Genomic DNA, 23,592 nt, shown 5'->3' on the forward strand with positions numbered 1-23,592 from the left:
TTTCAAAAGACTTTTCTTGACCCCATAGTCTAAATTAGGCACCCTGACCCCACAGTATGTCCTCAACCTCTTTCTTCCAAGTATTCATCATAATTTGCAATGCATTAGTTGTCTTTATTTACTTTGTATTTGTCTTTCTGCTAGAATGTACGTTTCTTGAAGACAGAGGCCATTTGCTTTTAATCTGGATCCCCCACGCCTGGCATGTAATAAATAGTAAATTAAGTGTTAAGAAATGAATGGAAGTGGGTGTGGCTATTGACTGAATGGAAGATGGCCCCGCTAAGGTGATAAGAATTTAGCAGGTGTGTTTGTGTGTGTGTGTGCATGTATATATTTGAAATTATCATTTATCTTAAACTTTCCTAAGGGAAGAATAAATTAAATAGCAAAGGATTCAAGCATTCTCATTTACTCACTCACTCTCTGTGGAGGGTCTGTGATGTATGAATGTTTATGGGGAACTTTGTATGTTCAGAGTACAAACAATTCATCAACTGTACAAGTGTTCTATCATAAACTCCCAGGGTTTATTCATCTGTACCTCGCTCGAGGCTCTCTTAGGCATGGTGGGCAGTCCAGAAATGTTCACTGTTTCAGTGCACCCTTTAACTGCTACAGTAACACATTTATTGGCGTGTTTCAGTTATAACTTTAGTAAACAAGGTGATAGGACGTTGATTTTGTTGACATTTTGCTTCTACTCAAAGCGCCCATCTTTGCAAATGTTCCTTTTACCAGCAGTTCATTTCTAAAGTTGATTTTAATAGGTCTAACTCACAGATTTCTTCCACAAGGGACTTAATAAAATTATCCAAAACCAGACACTACCAGAAGTATGAAGTCTACAAAACTGTACACTGACAGCAATCTGTCCCCACATTTGGCATTACCAGTACTGCCTAAAAACACTGGTGGTTTCTGCTGTCCCTTAGTTTTAGAGATTTTCAAGGCAACATCTGGCCACTCAGTATACTCCGTACATACGTGCACGTCCTGCTCTCGGGTTTCCCTGCCTTGTTTCCATGTCCTTCCCAGTCTTATTTCCTATCGTAAAGGACATGTCTGAATGTGGGTAATACAAGTTTTTTCTAAGAGTCCTAGAATGTTGGTACCGGCATATCTTTAGAAATCTCTCTTCCTTACTTTTCAGCTACTGGGGTAATTACATCATCTGCTGGGTTTTATTAATCTGGGTCATATAATTGCCTTTCGGGTGTGTTGCTAATGGTGGGAAGATGGTACTTCTCCAAGCACCCACTTCCCCAGTCCTCGGGTACACAGAATGACGTAAACCAGCCACTCACTGAAATGAGCGTCCTCACTGTTCATACCGTTTTAAAATGGAAGAATGGACAATTACTGAAGTTGTAGCTATTTTGTTTAAATAAATCACTTTGGGGAGTATGAGTCACTGAGGGAGGTTTTTGCCTTGTTTTGTTTTAGTGCAGATTTCTAGATGTATCGTTTCAAAATGTTCTGAGAGACTAACGAGGAATAAATTAACCAGAGTCATTACAGCAAATTGAAGTCTACACATATCCCTGGTTAAAAGCTCCCAATTTAGATCACTTCTTAGGTAACAGTGAACCCTCAATTTAATACAGAAAGGTAATATTTTAAAATACACTTTTAAGGCAATCTCTGAGCTGTTCAGAATTTACTGATGCATCATCATGAATTTATTTTCCCCAAGAAACACAGATTAATGCTTTGAGATAAAAACAGCCAAGGGACATGGGAAGACATTTATGTGCCAGGAGAGAAATTGTATCTCTAGGCTACAACTATTTATCAATTTTCCTGCCACTAAAACTTACCAGCCAGTTTGTGAGCCTGAGATACAGATGAGTAACTCTATATAGAAACATCTTCTCTTTGGGGAAAATTTACTCAGGGAAAATATTACCCATTGGCGACACTTTCCTTGACATCTTCTTCACCCTTATCTGCAACCTGCACAGTGACTCTGCAGCTGACCCTTTCTAATTACTGTCTCTGCTCTGGGATAAGAATCCCTAAAATCTAGAAGGAATATGGTCTTTAAAAGGAAGCTCTTCTGTTTTCATTTCCACAGATTTAGAAAAGGCTTGAGTTGGTGGTGTTTTTTTTTTAAGACATTATACAGTTTCGTAAAGCATATTTTGTGGCCATGAGAAAAAGTACGTATTATTCTCTCTTTTGCAGGTCAAATTGAGCTTTCTTTCTTACTCTCTCATCTCAAGCTTCAGGAACAAAGCCATCAAGAGAGAAGATGTCAATTAAAAAGTAGCCCTGCTGTATCGTCTGATTTAGACTCACTGCTATTCGTACGCTACTATCTGAGTGTGGGCTTCTTACCCCGGGAAGTCTGACAAATTTGAGGCTTTCTGAGAATGTGACTCCTATCTCCAAGGGGAAAATAAAGAGTCCAGAGCAGAAGAAAATTTCAGAGGTTTCCATTTCCTCAAGATAAGGAAGGCCAGAACAGGGTCCCCTTTGGCAATTTTAGAGGCCTAGACCTCTGTGAAGATTAGAATTCCTCTAACATGGTGTAAAGCAAATCAGTACCAAGCTATAAGGGCCCAAAATGTAACACTTACCTGTATATGTAAATTAAGAAGTTCTCTCTGGTTTGCTTTTGTCTCTTCCTTTTGCCTATAAAAATTCAGATGAGGCAGAGGCCTTCTTTTTTATTTATTTCATTTTTCACTCTGATTTTTTTTTTTTAATGATGTTACTTATTTTAGAGAGCAGGCCCAGGGAAGGAACCCAGGGGGGAGGGGACGAGAGAGACCATCTCCCGCGGGCTCCCGGCGGAGTGCAGAGCCCAAGCTGGGGCTTAATCTCATCACTGGAGATCAGGACTGAGCTGAAACCAAGCGTTAGATGCTTCACCGACGGAGCCCCCAGGCATGCCCCCGGCACTCACACACGGGTTTTCTTGGCTCATCTCTCCTCCCCAAGCTTTGCACACACACTTCCTAAACGGACGGGCAAGGGAATGGTAAATGGTAAAGAAGCACTTCTTACGTAACTGGCTGATCGGAATAAGTCGTCAACAAAGTCTGCGACCTGTAAAGCGGTACTGGACCAAGACGGTGGCCATTCTCAGACTTATGTTATTGGCACCTTCTGAAATTGCCTTTTCAGAGTTTGCTAACTTGTGAGGTTCTCTCTTCCCTCCTTGGTAGTCAATCGCCACACCTGGTTTTTGGTTTTTAATTTTATTTACTCTTTTAAGTAAACACCACCCCCAACACAGAGACTGAACTCGAGATCCCAAGATCAAGAGTCCCAGGCTTTGCCAAGTGAGCCAGCCAGGCGCCTCCACACACCGTGTCTTTAATTAATGGAAACAGGCTTTCTTTTATGCTGTGGATACACCACCAGATTTTGGCTGGTGAATGGTCTTTCTCCTTTATCTTCTTCATGACTATAAATTTTCAGGAAATGACAAAGCTTTTATTTTAGATTTTGAGTCGTTGGTCTAATTTTTCCCAATCTGTATACCTAAGAGGTGTGTGTGTGTGTGTGTTGAGTTTCACATTTTTAACAAATGATTAAAACAACTACTTTGACGGAATTCTTTAGCAATGTTACAAGTACATTCACAATGTTACAGGCCCTTCTGTTTTCAAAGGATGAAAAAGCAAGCTGCTGAGAAATGTGATCATATAAATAAAAGTATATAATATAATATATTCATTTTGGCTCATTCAAAATTTGGAAATTAATCATTTTATAAAGCCAAAAGTGTTTTTCTTTTCAGGGCCAAATTTCTGTCTGAGAGGCAGAGCTTACAATGGATGGGCTGCCTTAACCTTTAGCTATATAAAGCCAAAATAAAAATGGTATCTGTAGAGTGCCAGTTATCCACTTCACAGTAAATATTTGGTTTAGTATGGCCTCTTCTGTTTAAGAAATGTACCAAGCCCTAAAGGACACATTTACTGCTAGTACAAACAATCTGCCTACAATAAATTACATAATACTGGGCAAGGTTGGAGTGGCAGGGGTTAGGGAGAATTTATGTGCTTATAAAAACGTGTAAGATGACTAGAATAATACTCAATGAACCGTAAACAGGAGTATTAACATACAAATTACACTTAGGGCAAAAAATCCTATTACTGATAAAACAGTACATTCAAAATCAGTTAGGTCATGAAAACACATGCCCTTGTGTAATTTTGGCAGAACAGCCCTGAATACAATGGACATTTTTTAATGGATCTTTTTATTAACAGATCTCAAATTCCATGATAGTGACATCATTCATTCATACAATTTTCCACCCTGAGTTCCCCACAGCTCCCACAACTGGGCTGATGGAGTCTGTGTCACTGTTGCTCGGCGTTACTGTCTCTGCGGGATCTCTAGCTACTGCCCTTCCTGCTTGTTCTGAGCCCAGACATCCAACTTCCAAACTGCCTTTGGCTTTTACTTACAAGTCACTGTGTCACATTCATCACAATTTCTCTTTCAAACATTGGAGTCTTCCTTCAACCCTCTGCTCTCAAAATATTACCTTGGCCTGTGCCTGGGAGGCATGGCCGATAGTTTCGGTATTCGCATCGGATGGCCTCAACCTGAAAACATTCATTCTAGCAAGGACTACTTAGTCCAAAACACTTCTGGTTGTGTTGGAATGTTTGAACTTAATGGGGAAATCCCAAATCACTCATTTTCTAAGAAAGTGCAACAGGCACAATAGTAAGAATCAATGTGACATTAGGAAAGTGTACAGATTTAGAACCAGATTCATTTGAGACTGAATCCTGACATCACAATTCTCTAAGTAGGGGAGATTATTGAACTGTCCAGGCCTCAGTTTTTTTCATCTTCAAACTATTCCTACATTACAGAGGTCTACACAGATTGAATGGGATAATGTTTCTAAAGCCCTTCCATATTTTCCTATGTATAGAGAGTCTGTCATTGGATTTATGATGAATACAGGTAACTGTTCTGTAAAAACACAGTAATTTTGCAAAACTCTGGGATCCCCCTCCCCACCCCATATCTCTCTGTTCTCAAACAATCATCAAGTCCTCAAAGTGTGCCTGGTTCCCCAGTTACAAAAATCCACCTGTTAATATCTATCTTTCCAGGCCCAATTCGGCGCCATGCTCTCACTTCATACTTCAATTACTACAAATGAATTCTGGCTAGTTTGCACGTCCCTGAATTGGTAGAAATTTTACCAATCAGAAAAAAAATGATTTTTTTTTTAAATCGTGCTGGCTCTTTACTTTTTATCCTTAATCCTACCTTCTGCCACTGCCAAATCCTCTATTTGGAGAAACTGGATCAAGTGATACAGGATGCTTCAAAGCATTTGTAAACAATGACAGAAAGAATGTGACTCCCTGTCTGTAGGTACCGGTATTGTTGACACTTCTACAAAGACATAAACAGCCTTTTGCCCCTATGCTGTGTTCAGTACCAAGAAAGTGAACTCCATCAAACACAACCTTCAAGGAAATCAAAGAACTCACAATCCATATAGCAATCAATTTCCAGTTCCAAATACGCCTTTAAAAAATTCAGCTAATTTCTAAACATGTGTGCTCACAGCAGGCTTCCAAATATTTCACATTATCAAACATCTAAAAATACATGGCACAGCTACATTTGTTACAGAAACACCTAAATGATGTTCTAATTTTGCCTCTCTGAACAATTTAAAAAGTCACTCTTGTTAAATAAATCTCCAATAAGCACCAGCATTGAACATGATGCCATCAGATTCACTAGTGCCAGTCAGACAGCAGAGTGTCGAAAAGAAATGAGTGAGCCCAATGAATAAATTACATGTTCAGTGCTTCTGAAACAAATGAAAACTACAGGCGATCTGTGTTCTATTTGAAAAATATTAAATCCACACTTTTAAACTCTACTTGTTTCTGGACCAAGGACTCTCCAGTCCCCTGCACTGATCTCTGAAATAACAGACTCGGGCAGGGATTGGAGAGGAAACAGTAGAGATCCAGCAAGTAGGGACTACAACAAAGACAAGTTTTCGAGAAGGGGGGCCCTTTGAGTGAAGCAGTAGCTGCTCAGTACTTGACACAGAGCGATACTCAATAAACTTTGGGTACATTCATTTCTTCTGTTCATTCTACATCCCTGGCACCCAAAATAGTAACATCCCATATGTACGATTCAAAAATAATAATGGAGTGAACGCCTGACTCTTGAAGGGGCACTGACAGCGGTGAAGACCCTCCTGAACAGGGATCTTAGGGCAGCAACTCACACAAGATCGGTGGCGGATTTTCCTGGCAGGGGTCTGGGGTGTGGGATCGGATCCTTCAGTACAGAGTGCTTGCTAAATAGAGATTTCCTGTTTAGCTTTCCATGCTTTAAAGATTCACAGACAGATTTCACAACTTCCAGACGACTTGAGCTACCAAATTTAACTCTATTATTTAACCTTCTTCTCAGGCAGTTTTGCCCCATATCTCACGCACATCGATTTCCAGTTTGATCCCTTCTTCCCTGGCTTCCCAACTCTGAGGACATCGTTACTTCTACAGTGCTTTCATCTGGTGTGAATGGAGTAACCGTTTGTTCTCCTTTTCTCCAGGCTAACTTAAATTTACTTTCATGCCTCAGCTATTATTTCTAACCCTTTAATTATCTTTGTTGCTCTTTGAATGTTCTCCAGGATTTTAATGTCTCAAGTCTTGAAGCCCAAGCTTGGACATAATATGCGGAGACTGGCTGGTGGCGACTAACCCTGAATGATTCCTGGAGGGTCACCTCAGGCTTCCTGTTCCAGGCTATGTGGACCTGTATCGGCTCCCAATCGTGTTTCCATTATTACCTGCTCCGTTTGCAAGTTCATCAATTTCTGAGCCAGTCATCTTTCAAATCGAGAACCTGCAGACTTAACTGGGCATTTTTTCAGCTTCTGTCCGCAAGTAATTACCTATGAATCAACACTAAATTCTTCTCTTTATTGCGAATGCGTTACAGTTTTAGCCCAGTGCTCGGTAAATACAAACGGTCCAAATACAGCGTTCGTGTCTGATGAAATCCACACTCACTCCCGTTTTGCGTCACCTCTCCATCCCCAAATGTGCTCCTCGTAAGTTCTCTGGAGTCCCCAGACGACTGTGTGTTACTTGAAGGAACCAATCCTTTCTAGTCTATCTTCCCTCTAGCACCGACAGCTCATTTCTTCCAGCTCCTGCAGTTCAACACTTCCGCGTCCTAGGGAGTTTACCTCTGGAATACGGCACGTGCTCTCTATGGCACCAGAGTCCCTGAGCTCAGATACTCAGCATCTCCAACCTGGACGGCTCACCGTAGCTTTGTTTCTCTTCCTCAAGTCCGCATTGTCTCCCACACCCTTTTGTTCAAACACTATCGTTGTCACTTTCTGCCCTCCAAAAAAAGGGGGGGGGGGACGCCTGGGTGGCTCAGTCGGTTAAGCCTCTGCCTTCGGCTCAGGTCATGATCCCAGGGTCCCCGAATTGAGCCCCGCATCAGGGTCCTTGCTCAGCAGGGAGCCTGCTTCTCCCTCTGTCTGCTCTGCCGCTTCTGCCTGCAGCCTTCTGCTTCTGCTCTCTCTGACAAATAAGTAAGAACTTAAAAAAATAAAAAATAAATAAACCAAAAAACCCCACATGATATCGCCATTGCTCGATATGCATTCAAGACCCTGACATCATCATGGGCCCTTCCAGTCCCTCTCTTGCCACTTCTCTTCCCCCTCCATTACTTCCCACATCAAATCCCGCACCAGGGATGGCTCGTACATCCATTTTGATTAACAGGAAGTAGCTGCCTGGAACAATGTTTTAAGAAGTATCACGGTCGGGGTGCCTGGTGGCTCAGTGGGTTAAGCCTCTGCCTTGGGCTCAGGTCATGATCCCAGCGTCCTGGGATGGAGCCCTGCGTCGGGTTCTCTGCTTGGCGGGGGGCCTCTCTCTCTGCCTGCCTCTCTGCCTACTTGTGATCTCTCTCCCTCTCTCTCTCTCTCTCTCTGTTAAATAAATAAATAAATATCTTTAAAAAAAAAAAAAGTGTTGCGTCAGATTGGCCACATCTACCACGAAGAGGTGGCGGTGACAATGGCAACACCCATGTAATGTATCTACTGTTCAGGTTGTTATACGGACTGACCAATAAAACTCCCTACCCCTTCACCTGCTTTTTACTTCCTTGCCTTTTTATTTCCCTAGGACTGGTCTCCTAGACTCCAGTCTTCCTTCCCCTTCTCAATGCTCTCACAGTTATCTTTGTTAAAAATCAGGTTAATAAATGATGCTTTGATAGCAGATGCGCATACAAAAACAATTAGGTGAATGCCTTACATCATATGCCAAACGCATATGAAAGATCAAAGACTTAAATGTAAAAAAGCTGAGCTATCAACGTTCTGGAATGTAACAAGGGAGATTTTACTTATGGTCTTGGGATGCGTCAGCCCATTCTAACTATGACTCAAAATCCTGAAATCCTAGAAAAGATTGGTAAGTTTAACTCTATCAAAACCAAACTCAACCATAAGGTAAAAACAAACAAGTAAACAAACAACTAACAACAAAAACTCCACAACACTATAAGCAAATGCAAAGACTGGGTCAATTATTAGTAACTCATCAAAAAAGGAGAAAATCTCTAATGCCTAAAGAGCTTTTAGAAATCAGTAAGAAAGGAGGCCTGGGTGGCTCACAGTGGGTTAAGCCTCTGCCTTGGGATGTCAGGGTCCTGGAATCAAGCCCCGCATCAGGCTGTCTGCTCAGCAGGGGACCTGCTTCTTTCTCTCTCTCTCTGCCTGCCTCTCTGCCTACTTGTGATCTCTGTCTGTCAAATAAATAAATAAATAAATCTTAAAAAAAAAGAAAGAAAGAAAGAAATCAATAAGAAAGTTATCAACAACCCAAGATAAAACTGGACAAAGAGTATAGAAAGAGGACGATTAGGGGCACCCCGCTGACTTGGTCCATAGAGCATGTGACTCTTGATCTCAGGATTGTTAAGTTCAAAGCCCCATGTTAGGTGTGGAGACTTTATACTTCTATACTCTAAATATAAAAGTAAAATATTTAACAAGAAAACATGGGCTTTACACAAGAAAATATAAATGCCTCTTCAACCTAGCAAAGATGTTCAACTTCACTTATAAAAAAAAAAAAGATCCAAATTAAAACTATGAAGATATCTTTATTTGTACCCAGTAGAGCTAAACAAATATCCAAAAAGCTGAAACACACTATTGAGAATGCAGGAGAGAAAGGGGCTCTCATGGTGAGCATGTCCTGGGTGGCTCAGTCAGTTAAAGCACCTGCCCTCCGCTCAGGTCAGGATCTCAGGTTCCTGAGATTAAGCCCAGCATAGAGCTCCCTGCTCAGTGGGCAGACTGCTTCTCCCTCCGCCTCTGCCCCTCCCGCCCTCCATGCCCTCTGTCTCTCTCTTTCTCTCAAATAAATAAATAAGTGAAATCTTAAAAAAAAAACCCTTTGGAAGGCAATCTAACAGTATGTCTCACAATTACAAATGCATATGCTCATAATTCAGCAATTTCTCTTCTGGAAAATGATCTTAAAGATATACTTTCATATATGAAAAATGTCTAAAGTTCAAAATTATTCATTGTGCCACTGTTTGCAATAGTAAAATATGGTAAGCAACCCAACTATTGGGGACATCCTAGTTAATACAGCTACATAATGGGATAATGTTCAGCTTTGTTTGTTTTTAGATTTTATAGATTTACTTGACAGAGAGAGACACAGTGAGAGAGAAAACACAAGCAGGGGGGCGAGGAGAGTGGGAGAGGGAGAAGCAGGCTGCCCGAGGAGCAGGGAGTCTGATGCGCGGCTCCATCCCAGCACCCTGGGATCACGACCTGAGCCAAAGGCAGATGCTTAACATCTGAGTCACCCAGGCGCCCCTAATATTCAGCTTTAAAACAAGTTTTTCCTCATGAAAAAGAAAAGGCCTCTCTATAATTAGAAGAGATAAAGAATTATTAAGGGGGAAAAAAAGCATAGTTCAGAGGCAAAAATTCAGCGCTCAGTATCCATTTGCTGGGACACTGGAAGGTTCCACAGCACATTGCTTCAGACTGAAGGGATACCCAAGAAACCAGTCACTGTTGGCGCCTCGCTGGGGGCCTGGGTAGATGGAGGGTAGAGGCAGGAAAAATTCTGATTGAAAAAAAATTAATTTCTTTCTAAAATTACGCAAATGCTACAGTTTTCTCTATCCCGAATGCCCTTCAGCCTCGTTCCGCACCCCCCACCTGACTCTGTAACCTTCAGATCTCAATCCTTCCCTCCAAGATGACCTTCTTTCCAATCTGGAAGTTTCGGTTCTGTCTTGTCTTGAACTCTCACATGGTTTTTGTCAATCATTTGTGCATATCGGTCTCCCTCATTTGACTGTTAAGCTAGAGGGGGAAGGTGCGCATCTGGCCTCCCACACCCAGCCTGGGCCGCGTGGCACCCAGCTCCGCGGGAACGCTCGTGGAAGCAAGACATGCACGCTCAGGGCACTGCGTGCGGCACCGGCTGGGGAACCACAGGGGAAGATAAAAGAGGCGAGACGACGTCTGCCTTCAGGTAGTTGATCAACGAGGCAGGTTACGGTAAATACACATATAATTAGAAAGCAGAATGCGGTCCATCGCCTTAGGAGCTACAGATAAAGCCATATGGGATTCAGAACAGGTTGAGTGCTCGAATTTTTTAAAAAATGTGTCAAATATCTGAAAAGGGCTGTGGTATTTGAAAGGGGGCTCTGAAAGCCTGATGGGGGTCCCTCAAAAAAGGGCAGAGCATTTAACTCAGAACAGCACATGCCTTCGGGGAGCAGAAGTATGATACAGACGAGCGAACGGCTTTCCAAGTAGAAACCGACTACAGACAAGATCTAGAGGTTCTTAAACCTGGCTGAACTTTAGCATCACCTGAGAGCTTACAAAAGCCGCACGCTCCGGCCATAACTCCAGGCCAATTCCATGAGAAACGTAGCAGTGGGGCCGGGGAAGAGTGTAAGGGGCATGGCCCAGAGGTGCAACCCAAGGATTTGCAGCTTTACAAAACGGGCCGGTGGCGGAGGGGGTGGGGGGGTGGGGGGACAGAGGGGTGATAACTTTGTAGACCAGCAGCATTCTCATCACCTCTGACTTGCTAAAAACGCAGATTATTAAGGTCTCCCCACCCCCCGCCCGCCGCCCAGGACTTACAGAATCAGAACCGCGCTGTCAGAGTCCGCAGGCTGTTCTCCTATGCGCCGGAAAGTTTAAGAAATTCTCCTCTAGAGAACTTTGTCTCCTTCAGGGGGAGGGCCACTCATTATGTAGTTATCAGTGTCAGTAACCCTGAGGGAATGCAGACACCCTGGGCTCTTGTTTTCCATTTGCCGTACAGGTAACAGCTCAAAATAACTGACATCAGGGAGAAGCCGTCAGAAGACAGCAGGCCACTGTACTGTGCACCTGAAACCAATGCAGCGCTGTGTGTCGGCTCCACTTCAAATAAAAAACCCCAAATGACTGGGGCCTTGCGGTTTGCTACAGATGGTTTATTAGTGGAGTTTGTCTAAAGCTTGGGTTGTTTTAACCAGAGGTGTTTTTAATGTGGGTTTTTGGTATTTATTTTCAAAAATGTTTTTGGGAGCGGCTAAGGTATCCCTGACAACAGTACCGTAAGGCCAAGTTCAACACACAACCTTGCTCTTCCTTAGGGGTACAGAGGTCCCGGAGAACCACCGGCTCAGACACCCGCCTTCCCAACTCCCACAAGCAAAATTTACAGGGTGTATTGGAAATAAAGCTACAAAGGTTTGGAGGGCTTGGAACGATTACTCAAGAAAATTAAGTCAAGCTTATTTACTTAATTTTGGCTGCATCCATCCACCCAATATTTTACGAGTCGGAATTATAACTGCAATACAAACAAAAAAGCGGAGATACAATGGGCAAAAGGAAACAGCTGAAGACGTTTATCCAACAAATATTTATCAAGCTCCTGCCGCGTACCAGGGCTGTTTCAAGTCCTTGAACTTCATCCCTTCTGTGACATCCCTAGCCAGGCAGCCTCCTGGAAAATTAGTGTCATTACTCCTAGAATGAATGATCTCACAGGATAAAAGTGTGAATGAGTCAGAGCAGCCCACTGCTCCAGCGGGAGACGGCCAGCCAGCACTCGGGAGCATTGTCTTTGAATAGGAAAGACCTCTGAGACCGTGGGCCGAACAAAAGGGGACAGGAAGTGCAGGCAGAGCCCGCGAAGATCCACACTAGGTCTCTTTTCCATTGCTAAAGAGTTGGACAGCAGCTACAAAATTTCAAATAGCAATGCCAGGACATAACTTTCAAAATATCAGCAACCATTTTCTCTTGCTCCCACAACCCTTATCTGTCCTTCTTTTTCAAGTTCAGTTGTAGCACCGAGTCATGTTTGTATCTAGCTCTGCAGAAAGATTATTAAAAGAAAAAAATAATCACTTCTCTGGATAAATATCAAAAATTAATTGCAAATGAAGGATCTGTCTAAAGCTTTTACTTGTTGAACGTTCACTGCACTGAAACATGCACAGGTATTTCTGAAACACACTAGATATTTTTGTAAACCACCCATCAAAGCAAAAACCAAAAACTCCACAAAATGGGTTTCTGTAAGAAGTTTTTTGATAATTTTTGTTCGATCATTGATGTAATTTATTATATCATATTTATCAATTTAGTACACAATTTATTACATAAGAATAAAATTGATAAATTTTGTTAAATTATCAAAAATTTTGATAAATTTTGTTAAAAAGAAATTTCTAAGCGCTTCCAAAATTTTCGATGCTCCAGAGAGGACAGCTGTACTATTCCTTGATAATTCTAGAGAGCATGCATTTTTATTGTTTTGATACAAGGCTCAGGTTTTCAAGATGTGAAGGAGCACAGTAACATAGGAAAAGAGAAACAATGTCATGTATTAGAAAAGGCAGAGAGACATGACATAAAGGGGGGGAAAACCTTCTTTTGAGCTAAAAACAAAGAGACACAGAAAAAGCTATCATTAGGGAGGAAGAAACGCATCTCTGAACAAGAAAGGAGTATTTCCCCAGCAGTGAGCTGGGGGGCTTTGAGGCTGGGGTGGAGAAACAGAAGGTACCTGCTGAGAAAGTATTGTTTACAGTCCCTGCACACAGAACTCTGATTTATATAACAAATCAACCCACTTACAGGACCCGCTTGACTTCACCTGTTGGGAGGTAAATTCAGTCCCTTTCTCCTTCTTTGAATGAACGGGGAAGGCTTTCCACTCACCCCTGGCCTCACCACAGGAATGTGTGCTGGATATCTACAGCGCGGTTTGGAAACCCACAGCACTTAAAGGAGCTGTATCAACAGGTTTCTCCTTCTCCTTCTCCCGAACATTGAGCCAATTGTAAAAGCTGAGTAAGAATCCTGAACAAATTAAACACTGTCCTAGGAATTCAAAACCAACTCTAGCTAGAGTGTTGTGGGTTTTTTTGTTTTTCTTTTGTTTTTTTTTTTTTAAACAGAATCACAATTTATATTTTTATCACTTCAGCCTTTTTTGAGCCTGGTACTAACAAAGGGCTAACAAAGGGCTATTTCCTGAAGGCTTAATACAAAGCACCTTTTAAGGAAAGCCTGAAAGTTGGCCTTGGAATGTGGGTTAGGGCAGAGGACTTTTTCCCAGATGGAGCTGCTAATGTGGTTTTCAAGAAAACTCAGGAGATTCCAAAATATCCTTCCAAGCAATGTAATAAATGCCGAGCCTTTTGTATACTTGTTATCTAAAGTATCTCTATGGCCACTGCCCTTCAACACAAGTATTAATCTCTTCTCTCTCAACTTTGGCCTATATACTTCCCATTCTGCCTTTAAATAAAACTATTTCCAGCCCGTGAGTGGGGAGGTGAAACATCATAGAAGCTTCACTCATCCCAGCCCTAAATGCTACCAGGGGAAAAAAAGAAATCACGGGCAAATATTTTAAACTTCTACCTATGATGGGTTAAAAACAGGATATTGAGAAGTCATTTGTATTTTCTTCTTAGATGAACTCTTTCTGATTAAAGGGCTATCCAGAACTTGGCTTGCCATGTTTGAACAGCCATGGGTCACTACTTTTTTTTTTTTCCTTTTTGAAAGATTTTATTTATTCATTTGATACAGAGAGAGAAAGAGAGCACAAGCAGGCTCCCCACTGAGCAGGGACCCCCATGTGGTCCTGGGCTCATTCCAGGGGCCTGCGGTCATGACCTGAGCCAAGGGCAGCCACTTAACCGACTGAGTCACCCAGGCACTCCCATGGGTCACTATTTTAATATCATTTGCAATTTATTCTACAATACCAAGTGGCCACACTTAAGAAGTTCTAAGAGTTGATATAATTTATCATGACACCTCTCAAACTTCATCTGGCACGAACATAAATGAGAATGATTATAATCTGATTTCAAATAGTAATAATAATAGATGATGTTGTAAAGAATGTGTATATTTTCCCATAATTAAACAAGAACGCAATTAAAAAATAGGCCAACATTCCCCAAATGAAAAAAACACACAATAAAAAAACTATTCTTTTTTTTTTTTTTTAAGTAATCTCTACACCCAACATGTGGCTTGAACTCGTGACCCTCAAGATCAAGAGTCACACGCTCTACTGACTGAGCCAGAAAGGCCCTAACAAAAATTTGGGGGGGTGGGCAGGGATGAGCTGCAAGGGTGAGGGAGAGACAGAGGAAGAGAAACAATGGAAAGCAGGTCCCCTGCTGAGCTCGGAGCACCACATGGGGCTTCGTCTCATGACCCTGCCTGCGATCTGACTGGAGATGAAATCAAGAGTCTGATGCTTAACCCACTTTGCCACCAAGGCTTCCCATCCTAAAAAATGATTGTTAATATTAATGATGGAAATTAAAATCTCTGTAATAAACTGTTGAGTAAATAATTTGCTAATTACCTTGCACTGATTATTTTAATTGACCAGGTTCTTAGATGATCTGTATATCAATATTTTTGAAAAGGGATAGGTGAGGTCATTGTCTAGATAATTTATTAATGTAGATTCTAGGACTTAAAGAACAAACTTGAATGTCTGACGGCTTTCCCCATTTGAGGAAGCAAATTAAGTAACAATGAAAGTAGAGAAATCTGGGGGAAGCGGAATAAGGAATGAAAGGATTCGAGTCAGCAATAAATTTAGACTGCGAGGCACAGCGCCCTCAACAGTGAATACTTCAAGATGCATTTCATTATCTTCCTCAGTCTCCATGGGGTTTGTTCAATATTGTGGATTCCTGGAGCGCCTGGGTGACTCACTCAATGAAGGGGCCGCCTTTGGCTCAGCTGGTGATCCTGGAGTCCTAGGATGGAGTCGCAGATGGGGTTTCCCCTGCTCTACAGGGAGCCTGCTTCTCCCTCTCCGGCCTGCCACTCCCCTGCTTGAACAAGCTCGCTCTCTCTGTCAAATAGATTAATAAAATCTTTTTTTTTTTAAGATTTTATTTATTTATTTGACACACAGAGAGACAGAGCACAAGCAGGAGGAGTTGGCAGGCAAAGGGAGAGGGAGAAGCAGGCTCCCTGCAGAGCAGGGGAAACCCCATCTGCGACTCCATCCTAGGACTCCAGGATGGTGACCCGAGCCAAAGGCAGTGGCTTAACCAACTGAGCAACCCAGATGCCCAATAAATAAAATCTTAAAAAAAAAAAAAAAGAAAGAAAGAAAGAAAAAGAAAAAGGAAAAAAGAGTGTGATTTCTTCATGAAGTTTAAAAAAGAAAAACAACTTTTAGGAAAAATACTCAAACATCAACTATACCGCTTAGCGAAGATGGCTCTGAAACCTGCACTCGACGCTATGATTTTATCTCTTCTTAAAGGGATATGATAAAGCTCTTTAAATATTTCCAGAGGACATGGAGTATTTCCAAGAGTGAAGTAAAGATTCATGTCATCATATAGGCATGACTTACTTAGTTTTTGCAAATTAAGATGATCAGATACCTCTATATAACAGGAGAATTAGGAATTTAAGGTCACGCCTATCCATGGTCTTCCTCCCGGCCCTCCTGCCAGCCTCCCTTTATGTTTATCTGTCTCTGTCTCTGTCTCTGTCTCTGTCTCTCTCAAATTTAGGCAATAGAGGACTTTTATCTTCCTTTGAATTCTGGTGCCAACGCTGATAAACTAACAGGCAGGAAGACTGACTGGGTCTTGGACACACTCTCCACGGTTTTCTTCTCCATTTCCACAGAGGGGCCCGGAGCAAGCAGACACCGTGTGATGGGAGCCCCCCGCCCCCGCCCCCGCCCCAGCACCCCTCCGGCTGGCTCAGCGGGGGAGCATGCGACTCATCTTGGGATTTTAAGTTCAAGCTTGGCTGGGGTGTAGCAATTACTTAAAAATAAAATCTTAAAAGAATGCACGGCGGGGTGGGGGGGTGCCTGGGTGGCTCAGTGGGTTCAGCCTCTGCCTTCGGCTCAGGTCATGATCGCAGGGTCCTGGGATCGAGCCCCGCATCGGGCTCCCTGCTCAGGGGGAGCCTGCTCCCCTCTCTCTCTGCCTGCCTCTCTGCCTACTTGTGATCTCTGTCAAATAAACAAACAAAATCTTTAAAACGATAAAAATTTTAACAAATTAAGAATGAGATCGTGTAACTAGAAAGGACAAATGGCCCGTTTCCACCTTCCCCTCAGCCGGCCGGGTGCGGGGAGCGGAGAACCGCAGTGAGGGAAACCGCGGCGCCCGCGCAGCGCCCGTCGGAGACCCTCGGTTCGGGGACCCCGCGGCCCCTCGGTCGCGCGGAACGGAGCGGCCGGGGTCGCGCCCGGAGCGAGAGCGCCGCGCGGCGGCCGGGAGGACGGAGCTGCCCGCGGGGTCTCCGGGAACGAGACGGGGCTGAGCCGACCTGCTCGGCGGCCCGCACGTCCGACCGCGCCGCAGAGGCCGCAGGGCCGAGGGCAGCAGCCCCGGCGGGCGGGAAGGTGCGCGCGGCCGACCCGCCGTCCGTCCGTCCGTCCGTCCTCCCGGGGCGAACTGCCCCGGCCCGCGGGCTGCGGAGGCGGAAACGCCTCGTCCGTTCCGACGGCGCGTCTCCGGGGCTCCCTCGCGGGCTCTTCTGTCTCCGGAATCCTGCGAAACCGATCCCGATCCCGATCCCGCCTTCCGGTTCTCTCCCTCCAGGGGGGTTAGAAATACCCCGGGGCCAGGTCCCGGGCCTCCCTCGGGGCACGGCTCGGCCGCCGGGTCCTCCCCGAGCCGCAGAGGCCGCGACCGGCGAGGATGGCGGACCGGGGTACGGGCTCCTGAGCTCCAGCTCCGGCTGCACGGCCTCTTGCGTTTCTTTCTTTCTTTCTTTCTTTCTTTCTTTTTAAATATTGTATTTATTTATTTGACAGGCAGAGACCACAAGTAGGCAGAGAGAGAGAGAGAGAGAGAGAGAGAGGAGGACGCAGGCTCCCCCTGAGCAGAGAGCCCGATGCAGGGCTCGATCCCACGACCCTGAGGTCATGACCTGAGCCGAAGGCAGAGGCTGAACCCACTGAGCCACCCAGGCGCCCCACCTCTTGAATTTCTAGTAACAAAGCCGCTGCCTTACTCACCACCGCGCAAAGTACTGCCGAGTAGACCCTGACTGCGTTCATGAACCTATTTTAAATTTTAAATTATTTCGTTATGGTAAAATAATACTGAATAAAAATGGACACAATCACAGAAATGCTAAAGCTGACCGTATCATTTAAATTATATGGGGTGCGGGACTACTAAAAACTGGGGGCTTATCTATGAGATAGGCATTTTATATACATTATTACATTTAATATTACCTCAAGAAACCCCTGTAAGCTAAAAAATCAGGATTCCTGTTTGACTAGTGAACTCTCAGACTTCAAGTCCGAAGCGTGCCACGGTTCAAGCCCTGGTCGACCTGACTCAAAAATCATTTTATCTCAACATTGCTCTGGCAAAGTGCTTACTCTACAAATGCAGAGCTTAATTATTCTTTCTTCCTATGGGAAAAAAAGGGTAAACTGTATCAGCTAAAATAGATGGTCATCTCCCTAAGGCGAAGGCTGACTGCTTATCTTTTCGTGGGTGGAGAACAGGACCTCACTGTGTTAGATGCATACTTCCAAATCGGTGCAAGCGAGTATAAAAACTCTTATGGTACAACTGACCCTAAACATGAAATCACTTAAAGAACATAGGAATACAAGCTGTTCTCCTTATATAACCCGAAACCTCAAGGAGCAGACTGAAATCCAACTGTTGATAGAATTATACTCTGATGAACAGTCCTTTATACCAAAGAATCCAAAAACTGACCGAACACTTTTTCTTTACTGGGCTTTTCTTCTTCCTTTCCATTTAGTTTCTCTACGTGGAAGAAAAGCCCAGAACAATACTTTAAATTCTTAATTCCTATTTTTTTTTTCTGAAATTAACTTATTTACCTTTAAATTAAGCCAAAATTTGTTTCTGAAAGAACTAGCCTTATCTTTAGTCGCTGCATTGTTAATGATTCTTTGCAGTTAAAGACATGCAGAAATCCAAGGTTGGGTGCTTTGTTATTTACTTTTTACTAATAACTCAGTTGGCCAGGTGTTGAGTACGTCAGAATTTAAAGAGGTTTTTTTTTTTCCCCCCATAGAATAAGAGGACTTCTTTCAATAATGAAGTTCCATTTGGCTCCCAGGTAGAATTATTCAGGTTTACAGGTTTATGATTGCTGTTACTTCTGCTTCAGAATTATCTAGGATGAGTTTTCTTGGGAGCCTAGCCACACCCTGAACTCTCAGCCTGTCTGGTTGGGTCCATTTCTGAGATTATAAGAAAAAAACACAACACAAGTTATTTCTTTCTTTCCAGATCGGTCTCCCTTCTTTTGTTCATGCTACTTATTACAGTAAACAGACATTCCTGAAATTTTAATAATGCATACCTATGCATTGTAAATGTTTTCTTCATTATGCAAAATGTTTACTGTTTACTTTTTGGATCTGCACGTCTTTTTGAGTAGACATTACCTACAAAAGAAATGTCTACACTGGGAAAAAAAAAGAAGAAAGAAAGAAATGTCTACACTGGCTCATTTTTTTTAAGCCAAACACCTCGTTTCCATCATTTGGGGTTATTTTTGAGAACAATCTCCAACTCATTCCTGCATAAAATCCCTTGTCCTCATTATGGTCCTTAAGGTAATGTCTTTGCAAATAAATCTGCCTGTACCGGCTTCTCCGCTTTTAATACTTTCCATAATCTCAACATTCTTTTGACTTTAATTCACACTTTTTTATTCCTTTGTATGAACTTACATACTTCTTCCTTTTGATTAGTATCTACTTTGCTCCATTTCAAAGTCTTCAGTTTTTACTTCTGGTCCCCATGAAGTTCCCTGGTGATGCCAACTCATGAATACACTGAAGGGTTGTTGTAGGGCTCCCACCCTGAACGGGAGACATCCTGGGGTGTTGGGGGAGGGGAGCGTTAATGAGCCCTGTATTCCTGAAGGCACTGTTACCCAAAAATGAAATCTTAAATAAATGTCCAGCTGTTTAGCCAAGAGCATGTACTTTGCTAAGTAACTATATCATTTTTAAGAAATGGTAAATTAGTGAAACTTACCCTTTCAAGAAGATTTCAACAGATGACTTGGGATCCGTCCCTCTTTATCTCAGCTTAATCCAGTTCAGGGAAGTTCCAGAAGCCTGTCAGGTCCGTCCTGAGGCTGTGGAGAACACAAATGCAAGGATAAAAGAAGTCCCTCCTCCTAAATTTACATTCATTTAGATCGGTTGGGACTGCTAAGGTCTTCAAACTCCACGCTTTATATAAGGTGTTTCCTGATGCGCCTTATATAAGGTGTTTGCTGATGCGTGAGTAGGAACTGTTTTCCTCAGCCAGTGAGGACCTTGGGTTTCCACCTTTTGAAGCTTCCGGTGTTTCTTCAACTCTTCTTTTTACGTTGCATAACCCACATGGCTTTATATCCGACTTCCATATTTAATGTATTTTAATTCAGCCTTGTGATGATCTATATACCCTTTCATGATCTCATCTTTCCCTTAGGACTTAGACAAGTAGCAGAGATTAAACCGGCATTCTTGACTACTTCCTGGCAATTGCAAGTCTGACTTCATGAATACCTTTATTTTCGCTCCTGCCATCCAAAAGTGTCAGAGTGTGATCACTTGATTAAATAAACAAAACAAGGTCTTTTGGACCGATCCTTTCCCAACACACTGGCAACAGACACATCTTCATAGGCACCCCCTCTGGTGTTTGCATTCCAGTGAGTTATCCCTTTAAAATCTGGAAAGTTCTGTATCACTTTCTCACAGTGTGCATAATGCCCTAACCTCTGACTCGATTCCTCCACCGTATCTACCCCAGACAAAACAATACAGTTTGCCTTTGAAGGGAAAGAAAACAAAATTGTTTTCCTTCCAATTCTTTCTTCTTTGAGCAAGGAAAGGAGGATAGAAGAGAAAGGTGAGTGACCAAAACAGAAACCACTGACGCTTGACCCCACTGCATGAGTCACTTTGAAGGAGGTAATGGTCTAGAGCAATTCTTAGTTGAAATGGTATCACATACCACCTCCTGTCACCAACTTCTCAAAGAGTTCCCACTACTCCTCCCCTAGCTGCAAATCTCCTCATTTAATAATTGCCCCACTCTCAGGCACCTGGGGGGCTCAGTGGGTTAAAGCCGCTGCCTTCGGCTTGGTCGTGATCTCAGGGTCCTGGGATGGAGCCCCGCATTGGGCTCTCTGCTCAGCGGGGAGCCTGTCCCCCGCCCCCGCCCCCGCTCCCCTTTGCCTGCTTCTCTGCCTACTTGTGATCTCTGTCTGTCAAATAAATAAATCTTTAAAATAAATAAATAAATAATTGCCCTACTCTATAATATTGCTATTTCTGTGCTGTCTCATCTCTGCTTTCGGATTCTGCTACTTTTTTTGAACGCTCTGCCTATAGCACCTAGCATCATCTTGGGCTTTTGATAAATGTTTTCTGGATTTAGTGGCTTGGCCTTGCTCAGACTCCCTATTTCTAGAGTGTAGAGGAACCTTGTTTCAATGGACACCTTCATCTTTACTGCCCACTATTAAAATATAGTGACCAGGGATGCCTGGGTGGCTTGGTTGGTTAAGCGACTGCATTCAGCTCAGGTCATGATCCTGGAGTCCCAGGATCGAGTCCCGCATGGGGCTCCCTGCTCAGTGGGGAGTCTGCTTCTCCCTCTGATCTCCCTCCTCTCATGCTCTCTCTCATTCTCTCTCTAAATTCAGTCCTTAAAAACAAAACAAAACAAAAGATATAGCGACCAGAAACAACATAAAGAAAAGTAACATGGTGGACTTTCAAATTGCAGCATAAAATTTTTTTTTTTTATTTTTAGCATAAAACATTTTAATACTTTTTTTTTTTTCCTGAAAGACCTCATGATGAACCATTCTTAATGTTCAGGGGTATAAGCCTCAAGATGCAGGCAGAACTGTTATGATTTTATCTTATTTTTAAAATTTATTTATTTATTTGACAAAGAGAGAGAGGGGTCACAAGTCGTCAGAGAGGCAGGCAGAGACGTGTGGGTGGGGAGGAGGCTCCCCGCGGAGCAGAGAGCCCGATGCAGGACTCCATCCCAGGACCCTGAGATCATGCCCAGTTGATGGCAGAGGTTTAACCCACTGAGCCCCCCAGGCACCAATGTTTTTGTGATTTTAAATACTTTTCACCTAGCATAGGTAATAATCAAGGATACTTAAAATACATTAATGTATTTTGTGCAACTTTCCCAAGTTCACAAAATAAAATGCAGCTTGAACTTGAGGTTGCCCTCAGCCACATCTCCACAGTGTACAGGAACACAAACCGTCTGGACAATGACTGGATGGTAGGTCTCTTGTGTTACCCCCATATTCAGATCTGAAAAAGCCACAGATTAACTTGCCTCCATTTTTTTTTCATCCGCAAAATTGAGCTGGGTCAGGGGAGGCAGAGACAGGAGGAGAACTAATGACCGTGCCCTGTTTCTCCGTATCTTGCTCTGGTCTCGCATATGCAAAGGTGTGAGCTACAGGGGAATGAGAGCACACGTCTTGTTGGTAGGAGCTTGCCGCGTTAGACCGGTTTAGGAAGGCACAGTAGGATTTATGAAGCAGACCAGGATATCCTACTGTCTCTGTGTCTTGCTCTCAATGATTATAATGAGAATGTTAACCTCTTGGAGTAAGTTTCTGTATCTCTGTTTCTTCCCTTTCACCTAGGCTTTGAACACGTATGTTTAAATGAAGAATTTAAAGTTGTACTGCCATTTGCTTGTATTGAAATACCACATATATCTTAAATAATTACTATAATATCCTACCCAGCAAATAAATCTGTAGCATAGATACTATAAAATTGGTTACGAAAAACTTTTTGATCATCTGGGGTGAGAAAATATAATAAACTTTTTTTTTTTTAAGATTTTATTTATTCATTTGACAAAGAGAGATCACAAGTAGGCAGAGAGGCAGGCAGAGATTGAGAGAGAGGAGGAAGCAGGCTCCCCACTGAGCAGAGAACCCCATGTGGGGCTCGATCCCAGGACCCTGAGATCATGACCTGGGCCGAAGGCAGAGGCTTCAACCCACTGAGCCACCCAGGCGCCCCTATAATAAACTTTTTTAAAAACATTTCTGATGTTCGGTTCAAGGAGCAGTTGCCTCTGCTTTTCTCTTGGAGCGGCTGATACTCGCAAGCTGCCAGGGAGGGTTCTGGGCAGCAGTGACAACAGTCTCAAAACTGAAGAAGGAGGGGCGCCTGGGGGGCTCAGCAGGGTAATTGCCTGTCTTCTGCTCAGGTCATGATCTCAGGGTCCTGGGATCGCTCGAACCCTGTGTCCCTGCTCAGGTGGGAAGTCGGCTTCTCCCTCTCCCTCTGCACCCGCCCGGCTTGTGCTGTCGCTCTCAAATAAATAAATAAATAAATTCTTAAAACAAACAAACAAACTGAAAAAAAGGCTCAGAAAGTTGTCATTTTAAGGCATCATGGAAACTTTGGGGGCGGGGGGAACTTTGGGGAATAAAAGAAGATTTAGCGTTCTCGCTGTTGAGCTAAATAGCCAGCCCCCTCCTGAGGGTGACAAACAGCTTCTCTCTGGCCAGGGGTGTGGAAGCCAATGTGGTGGACAGCTGTCTGCCCGCAGTGTGGCCCGCGAGCCCCAAGGAAACAAAATGAGATCATGGAATATGGACAGTGTGATTTACTAGATCAGGGCGCGGGCAGAACTGGAGATCCTCCACTGCCTGGAAAGACCAAATGAAGATTGGGGTCATGAGACCAAGGCTAGGGGAGTTTGTAAGAGGCGCTCGCGCTGGGCACCTCTTTCCACCTCACTGTGCTCAAGATCAAGGCACGTTTAAGAATGCTTAAGAATGGGGGAAATAAGGCTTAAGGGCTGGATAGCCGGGGTCAAACAGATCTGACTTGTGACTTGGTCACTGATTGTGTTATGTAACTAATACCATCAGCCCCATATTAATCTCAGCTTTCTGATTTGTGAAACGGAATAATTATTACACCGACTTCATAAGGTACTTGTTGTACGGGTTGGGTAACATAATGTGTG

At 43.3% G+C, this 23,592-nt stretch overlaps 1 protein-coding gene across 1 annotated transcript in view; it reads right to left on the reverse strand.

The window, feature by feature from the left end:
• The window catches only part of SLC39A10 (solute carrier family 39 member 10), a 132,310-nt gene that overhangs the window by 85,756 nt on the left and 22,962 nt on the right, over positions 1-23,592 (reverse strand). Inside the window, exon 2 of the mRNA XM_082689067.1 lies at positions 19,603-19,705. The gene's annotated coding sequence lies outside the window, so the exon portion shown is untranslated. The remainder of the gene's footprint in view (positions 1-19,602; positions 19,706-23,592) is intronic.

Source organism: Mustela nivalis (genome assembly GCF_964662115.1).
Source record: "Mustela nivalis genome assembly, chromosome: 11".
Taxonomy (NCBI): domain Eukaryota; kingdom Metazoa; phylum Chordata; class Mammalia; order Carnivora; family Mustelidae; genus Mustela; species Mustela nivalis.